An 8,766-nucleotide genomic window follows, 5' to 3' on the forward strand; every position below is an offset into this window, starting at 1 on the left:
GTTGCTTAGTTTAATTCCAATTGAATAATTTGCATGTATTTTTTCAGCATTGGTACGTTTGGCCAATACCAGCTACACTGTGTCATTTAGCTATGGGAGGAAACCAGAGACTTGGAGAAATGTGTACACAAAGCATCTAGCCCCTGTGCATTATACAAAAAACATCAGTATTTACTAAAGTGCATTGTGGTAATGCTATCTTAAACCACCATCAAAATAAAGTTGAGCAAATGTGACAGACTAACAGCAGCAGTTATGCAGTGATATGCAACTGTGGACCGGTGTAATCCTCATTCGGACTCATCAGCACTGTATAGTCACCAAAACGCACTGCTGCAAAGGCTGCAAATCTATAAATGAGGAGCAGCCATGTCTACACTTTGGGGCCCATTAGTTGGCAAATGCAAACAACAACTAAATCTGTAAATACCAGGAATCTCCCATCTTTGACATTAGCCAAGCTAATTTATAGGCTGTGCAAATCCACGTTGTGCCGCATCGTACCTGAGCCAGGGTAGATTGAAATGATGACGTCGAAAAGTCTTGCGGCACCGTTGAAGGCTGAGCCTCATGTCCCTCCGCTCCCTCCTCCTCATTCATTCTCTCCACGAGCTCTGCATAGGTAATGTGGGGGTAGAGGGTTCATTGCATTAGGGACAGGGGAGGCAGGTGCAGGGATGGGAATGTCGGTAAAGAACCGCACATGGTACTCATGTGTAAAGCTTTCTCATAAATGTCGACGCTGCTCCAGTGTGAGTACACCTGTGGTATAAAGTTGTATTACCATTAGGGGACTTTTACCCCATTGAATATCGTACACTTTAAGCAAAGCCGTGCCCAGCATGGTCAGACACAAACCAGGGCAAAAAATATTAGTTAGAATATGCAAAGTCATTTTTGCCCTGACAGCTTGTCAGCTATACTCTTTGGTTCTTTCGGTAAAGTCACGTAGGTGAAAAAAAAACAAAAAATAGAAATATAAATAAATCACCACGTTTCGCATGCAACACAAGCTATCAACATCAGGTGTGACAACCACAGCAAGGAAACTGTTTTACTGAAGTGGGAGAGAAACCAGGGTTAGGGCAGTTAAATAAGTCAGAGAGGGGGAGGGTGGGGGGTGCATGGGGCGAGGAGTGCGAGCGCTGCAAGCGCTGCAGAGACGCTGAGAGTAAAAAAAGAGGCAACATGATTACTGCCAAGATGGAAGCTTGTCAGCTTCTGCGAGAGCTTCCCCGTGACCACACAGATCATGGTGGTTACTTGACCACATTTCAATTGAAGTGCTGTCGTCCTGACAGTTCTGTTCCTTCACCTGAAGAAGGCCACTTGTGTTGTGGCCGAAACGTCGTGATTTTTGTTGTTTTATTTTTTACCTACGTGACTTTACCCAATAGAACCAAAGAGTATGGATCCTTGCAGTCACGAAAGCTTCAAATCAACATTTCACCACTCTGGTTAATGTGGGTTGGTGAAGACGTATAGTATGTATAGTACAACCAATTTTGATGGACTGCCCTTTGCTGCCCACCATGTAGCCCGACACCACACTTTTAGACCTGTTATGCACTATGCTGGCTCAAACCCTGCTGAGCGTCCGATTAAAACACTGACGAGATCTCAATATTTAAAACTGGCCCAAAGCCCCGTCATAGCACGAACATTACACTTTACCTATCTCAACAAATGTGGACATCATGAATCTTTGGTCTAATCTCTGATCTTTTGAGTTAGAACTCGGGGGCTCCTCATGCACAGCCAGCCAAGGATAACTCCCCGCTATAGTGACGTCACAGCAAAAGGGCGTGACGTTACCTAAATATGGGCGTGGTCAAAAGCGGCCCCATCCCCCGCTCTTCCCGACCTTGCTTCCCCCCTTGCCGAGGTTACCCACATGAACAATAATAATAAATCATAGATGTACATTATGAAAGGATCAATGATTTTCACAAAACTGCTCCTGTACGGCCTTTTGCAAATCCCCTGCTGGAGAGCCTCTTGACGAACGCACGAATCGTGTTGGTTATTTGCACATACTTCACCATGAAAGTGAGTATGGGTTGGTAAAGGAAAAGGAGGAGCATTAACGTACAAACAAAAAACTATTTTACTAGAATGCCTTCTGCTTCCCATCATGTAGCCTGTAACACCTGGTATGCACTACCCAGGCTCCAACCTCCTTAACGTTAGATGGAGACATCTGGCACATCCCCAGCAGTTTTGTCCACAGGCTCAACATTTAACACAAACACACATCCCTAACACTAACGTTAAACTTTACCTATCTCGACGAAGGTAGACATCGTGAATCTTTGATTTTTTCTCGAATTCAGAGTCAGAAGTCAGGAGCTCCTCGCGTGCACAGCCAGCCCACGATAAAGTCCGACCCAGAATGATGTCACCGTGACGTCGGTTCAATATAGGCGTGGCCAGAATGTGGGTGTGGCCAACGGCGGCGGCTTCCCCGCCCCCCGCTGCCCCTCCCCGCAGGTTTCTCTCAACCCTCAGTGCGCATGCGCAGGCCGCGCGTCTCGGACATCGCCTTCAGTGGCCGTTGGCGACGCGGCGGTTGTGGCGGGAAAATTAATTTAAAAAACTTCTCCGAATAACCGCGACCTTTAACTACCCTCACGGATAATCCACACGGATCTCTGGACGGCAAGGCGAAGACGATCAATGGAATAATCTCCGGTGAGAGACGGAGAGAGATGGGCAGGCGTGAGGGCGAGCCAGGTTCAACTTTGTTGAACGCTGAGCGCAGAGTGAATGGGGTTTGCTTCACTCAGCACGCGGCTTGGACACTTCGGTGTGCAAAGTGTTGTCTGGTTGTGCCGTGTAAAGGAGGAGGACATTCAGTAAATGTCGTTGGTTTGTTAATGGGAGTGTGTGGCACGGTAATGGACTGGGTACGACTTACAACACAAGTTCTGCTCACATTGCACGCTAAGGGTTAGCACGGCGATTACTACGCGTGCATTTATTAGTTATTGTTCATGTTAAAAGTAGTATTGATTGTTAAGACAATAATGTTTAGTATTTGTAGGAGAATCATTTCAATATTGTACAGTATAGCATTGTCCTGCTGTGTGGCTCTCACGTGGTGAGCATCAGTGCAGCAATATTCAGTACGTGGTTGTAATGTACTTCTATAGCTCCCCTGCCACCAGTGCAGCAATATTCAGCACATGGTTGTAATGCACTTCTATAGCCCCCTGCCACCAGTGCAGCAATATTCAGTACGTGGTTGTAATGTACTTCTATAGCCCCCTGCCACCAGTGCAGCAATATTCAGTACGTGGTTGTAATGCACTTCTATAGCCCCCTGCCATCAGTGCAGCAATATGCAGTACGTGGTTGTAATGTACTTCTATAGCCCCCTGCCATCAATGCAGCAATATTCAGTACGTGGTTGTAATGTACTTCTATAGCCCCCTGCCACCAGTGCAGCAATATTCAGCACGTGGTTGTAATGTACTTCTATAGCCCCCTGCCATCAGTGCAGCAATATTCAGTACGTGGTTGTAATGTACTTCTATAGCCCCCTGCCACAAGTGCAGCAATTTTCAGTACGTGGTTGTAATGTACTTCTATAGCCCCCTGCCATCAGTGCAGCAATATTCAGTACGTGGTTGTAATGCACTTCTATAGCCCCCTGCCACCAGTTCAGCAATATTCAGTACGTGGTTGTAATGAACTTCTATAGCCCCCTGCCACCAGTGCAGCAATATTCAGTACGTGGTTGTAATGTACTTCTATAGCCCCCTGCCATCCATGCAGCAATATTCAGTACGTGGTTGTAATGAACTTCTATAGCCCCCTGCCACCAATGCAGCTATGTTCAGTACGTGGTTGTAATGCACTTCTATAGCCCCCTGCCATCAGTGCAGCAATATTCAGTACATGGTTGTAATGCACTTCTATAGCCCCCTGCCATCACCAAACTCACACTGACCAGCGTGGTGAAGTATGGTAAATAACCCCTCCCCCTGGGAGCTGCATAGCATGGGACAGCTGTCAGCCAGCAATGGATTTAAAAAGGAGCTGTACTCCGCACACATTCTTATTCAGGGTAGGGTAAGGAACTTGGAGGTTCGGTACGCATAATGTGCTCGGAAAGTATTGTATTCTGTATGTGTGTTGAACCTCTTTCGCATCGTACAAAGCCAACCGTGCTCTTCGGAGGTGCGATAATATATAAATATAAGTAGTCATACTACTGTAATACCACTTAATATTTAGCATTCATTGTATTAGTAGTACGGAAATTTTTTTATATGCAGGTGTGCATGCCAAACGTTAACCAATGTTAAATGTTAAGCCTTCTCTTTTGAATACAGTGTGTTTTAAACATGGAGTTGTCTCCAGCTAATTCTTAAATGTATATCATTCATAATGTAGTAGTAGGCAGGTAGTGCATTTATGACACTTCAATTGTACATAGAGCTTGCAGGTGTGATGAAGGAAACCATGGGAAAGGCTGGAATTTTTGTTGAAAAAAGGACAACAGCCACAGTAGCTTAAGAGACCTAACGCGAAGTGGTCGACACTGGCCCATGCGATCGCGTTGCGACAGCGGACCCACTTTCCGCACACAGCAGCTCCTCATGGTGCCCCCCATACCAGGACCAGTGGTGACCTTGTAGCCACAGCCATTCCTCTCCCTGGCCCCATCCGGTCCAGGCATCCCAAATCGTACAAAATGTACTGCAACGGTGGTGAGACAAACAGCCCTTCGGGCGACAGCACGGTGACGGACACAAGCCCTCGCGGCAGCCTGGGCAGCACGCTGCTCCGGACCGGAAGCGGGGGCTAGCGCAGCCCTGTGGTGTGCGGAGAGCAGTGCTGCTCGTAGGCGAGCGGTGCGCTGGACGCCTACATCGAGGACTTTGAGCAGAGCGGAATCTGTGCGTCACCGCCACCCAGGATACGTGCAGAGCACAGCGCCGCGCAGCATGGCGGAGCGGAGACGCGCGGAGGAGAGGAGGATGCACAGTGTGGATGAGGGTGGGTTGCGCCTCTCGCCACGCGAGGAATCGCTCCGTGGTGCTTGCACTCGAGTGGCTATCGAGTGTGCACGCGGTGCAATGGTATTGAAGCTATAGTAATAGGTTTTTACCCTTTTATCTGGCACAAAAACTGACACCTTTATACAAGGGATCATGTTTGCAATAACCACAACACAAGTAGTCAAAATGCAAACAAAAAAGACAACTCTGATAATATGCACTGTCCTTGAATTTGATTGGTCCACACCCGAGATGGCTTTTCTGAGATCCCAGTCTCCACTGGTGTTGGACCAGAAGACGCAAAAAGGCGTCTTCTTATTCTTAGCGTCTTCTTGTTTGCATTTTGACTACTTGCGTTGTGGTTATCGCAAACATGATCCCTTGTATAAAGGTGTCAGTTTTTGTGCCAGATAAAAGGGTAAAAACCTATTACTATATCTTGTTACTGGCAAAGGAGGTCTCATAAGGTATCGAAGCTAGTTGACTGGAGGGGGGATAATTGGAGAGGAGAACCCCATTTATTTGCTTGTACTGGGTGCTTGTCAATTATGCTATGCTATCATGAATGTAATGTAATTCCCCTAGAAAAAAAACCCTTAATAAGGTCTAAAGATACATTTTCGTGAGAGTCCCACACTGGGATGCTTGGCAAATTCCATTAATGAGTTCATTTTATGTCAGAGAAAACTATCCACAGTAAGCACACGCATATGAGAGGATAGCATAGGTCTGAACAGATAGGTCGGTGCATGCATTTCTTTCTCCTGTCATCTTCCAGCAACTTCACTGATTATCGAGTTTGTAAAGTTTGTGAAATCTAAGTGATCCTCCAACCTTTGTGTCAAAATTTGCAGATCCTAGACTGGACACATCTGAAGTTTAAACAATAACAGCTCATGCACTGATTTATCCCATATTCTCACAAACTCCACAAATGGATAACATCATTAGTTACTGATGGTGCAAAGTAAGGCAACATTGCAGGATTGCCGTTCAGGGGTCAAGGAATCTAGGGGAGAGCAAATTCATTGTGTACCAGTAAAATGTCTGTGGGTCTTACATTGCAGGTGGCATGCTGCCTGTGGAGGACCTCATCTCGGGCACGTGCAGCCTCACTGCTGCGCTGCAGCGGTCAGTGCTTATAGCCCGACGGTCAGTCTAACCACGGACCAGCTCCTAGAGGCGCCAGTTGACGGTTCCTCCAAGTCCTTGTTCCGCTCGCCTGGCGCCCACCGAGACCTCGCAGTGTCGCACAGAGGCAAGCGGTCATCTCTCGGGGTCACCGCGCACAGCCTCGGCGCATCATTGGTGAGGGGCAATAAGCCAACTGAACGGTTGAGCTCAACAGCGAGAAGCAACAAGGCCCTGATGCCATTAAATGAGTCGGCAAAGCCCAAAAATTATTTCTTTTCTAACCAGAAGAATGTTTTGTTGTACTTACGGAGCAGTGAAGCAACTAGGCGTGAGCACTTGCCGAACGGCGGCTGTGCGACAAGTACCTATCCCAGGTGGTTGACAAGCCAAAAGGATGAGCTGGATGTGTCGGGGATCACGAGCATTCCTGAGCTCAGGTACCCAGCCTGGCTGCGTGACTGCGATGTGGACTCCCAGACCAGCAGCCACGAGACGGATACCAGCACGAAGAGAGCAGGTGCCGCTCAGAGCCCGCAAAGCAGACCAAAGTACCCAGAGTGGCTCAAAGATTTGGACATCTCCGGCCTTACGAATGTAGCCAACGAGGAGCCCGTGTCAGAGGACCTTAGATCCCTAGGTGTGTGTGTGTATATATATATAGTCTGTATATAGCAGATGACATTTCATATGTTTTCAGGTACATATTCAGTCTTTTCTCACAGAGACGACTGAGCGGCCACCCATGTGGTTGTGACGTGCGATGCGTGATTCTTGATGCACAGCCTCATTGGAGGAGCTGCTGAGCAGGGTGCGCAAGGAGTTGGAATCCCCCGGCTTGGAGGCCCCCTCCCCGGGCAGCTTCAACACGGACGTCTTCCTAGGGGCTGATCGTCCCTGGGAAAACCCCTCCACGCCATTGTGAATTTATCTTTATATTCACACTCACGCACAGCATAGAGGCTGCACCGCCTCTAAGTATGATGTCAGATTATGAATGTTATAAGCTAAGCAGGTAAGCCTGGTTATTACTTGGATGGGAGACTATTTGGTAATAGCATATATTATAGATTTTGGCTGCTAGGTAACCAGGAGTTAGTAATACAGCAATGGAATCTTGAATCTATATCCGGAGTTTTGCATTTTACTCCCTCTGTTTTCACCGGGTTCTCCGATTTCCTCTCACATACCACTCGCTGATGAAATTTGCAAAATATCACTGCCAAACCTGCCTGAGACTTGGTGAGATTTTTCTGGCTTCCACCATTATAATAAGTCAACCAAGTAATTTTCTCTCAATCGTGTCTCTTCTCAGGGCCGTGTACCACCTGTCGCGTCTGAAAGAGCTGGTTGACACCATCAAGGAGAACAAGGATGGCTGCATTTTAAGGCGGTGGTCGAGGTTTGTACTCAGAAGGATACGTTCGCTTGGTCCTGCTAATTCATGGTTGTTAAACATCAATGGTACTTCAGGTGCTGTGGTGTGAATCGCAATTACTTGTGAACTTGTGGGGCCCATGGGGCACAGTAATTGCCCTGTTAATGGAAGTGCCACAACAAAGTATTGGAAAAATGTGATGAAGTTCGTTCAGGGTTGGAGTTAGTGAATGGTTGCAGCAGTATTTTGCACAGCAAATCCATGCAGACTCAAATGTCACTTGAAAGAGAACGGATATGTGAAAAATATTGTGAGCACAACTAAACTTATTTTGGTTTTAGCCATTTTGGAAGGAGACTACTTTATTGGGAACATACATGCTAGTATTTGTGTAGTTATAAACATTTGGGAAATCACTGTAAAAGTACATTTGCTTATTTAGATTGCACTATACCTGTATTGTAAAATTTCAGAACCTTTTATGTAACTTGTAATCAATAAACCAAAGTTGCATATTGTATGCAAACCATGACTTGGATTGTTTTTATCATGTCTTGTTTAGCATGGTTGGTTATGTACAGTGTGAAAGAAATTCAACATACATTAAATATTTTCTGATATTTGAATGTTTATATTGTACATGTATATTTATTTTACAATAAATCTGAGACAAAGGCTTATACACATGGAATTGAAAATATTCAGCTATGATTTGTATTTCTCAAGTATTTTAAGAAAAGTCAGCGAGTCTCGTGACATGTCTTCACATTTGGGGGTAATGATTGTGATGGATATCCAAGCATTAACCTGCTTACATTCCTAGAGTATGTAAGGTGAATTTGGGCATTCTGGGTGATTGGGTTTTAGGCCAAACACAGGCAGATGGTTGGGGATAGATGTTTTCAAGCATCTATTAATTATTCATCGGCATGTACTATCTTACTATGATGTAAAGTTCAAAGACATGGTTCATGAAGGGAATGGAATAAAAACTCAACTGTGCACAAGTATGGAGGAATTAATACTTGGAATTCAATGCAAAGATCTGGCCATATGGCGTTTACTGGGCACCAGGGTTGCCAAACAACACATGAAAGATGTGTATCAGGCACAGCCTCTGCATTATGAAAAAAATATCACTTCCTGAAGAAGTGCATTTTGCTTCTCCTGTCTTAGGTCACCAAAATAAATTAGAGCAAATGTGACTCGACTGACACAGGCAGCATTTATACTTGTGAAGTGTTCTCCTTC

At 45.8% G+C, this 8,766-nt stretch overlaps 1 long non-coding RNA gene across 4 annotated transcripts; it reads left to right on the forward strand.

The window, feature by feature from the left end:
• The first annotated feature begins 2,570 nt into the window (after positions 1 to 2,570).
• On the forward strand, positions 2,571 to 8,041 carry LOC142924297 (uncharacterized). Of its 4 annotated transcripts, none has more exons than XR_012941483.1 (5): positions 2,571 to 2,691; positions 4,841 to 5,004; positions 6,074 to 6,314; positions 6,923 to 7,058; positions 7,453 to 8,041. It is a non-coding gene; the product is annotated as an uncharacterized LOC142924297 (long non-coding RNA). The 4 variants fall into 4 exon arrangements; XR_012941484.1 differs by having other exon boundaries at positions 2,573 to 2,691; positions 4,924 to 5,004; XR_012941485.1 differs by lacking the exon at positions 4,841 to 5,004 and having other exon boundaries at positions 2,576 to 2,691.
• The last annotated feature ends 725 nt before the right edge of the window (positions 8,042 to 8,766 follow it).

The sequence above is a fragment of the Petromyzon marinus genome, chromosome 11 (genome assembly GCF_048934315.1).
Source record: "Petromyzon marinus isolate PM22_M1 ecotype Great Lakes invasive population chromosome 11, UKy_Petmar_22M1.pri1.0, whole genome shotgun sequence".
Lineage (NCBI taxonomy): Eukaryota > Metazoa > Chordata > Hyperoartia > Petromyzontiformes > Petromyzontidae > Petromyzon > Petromyzon marinus.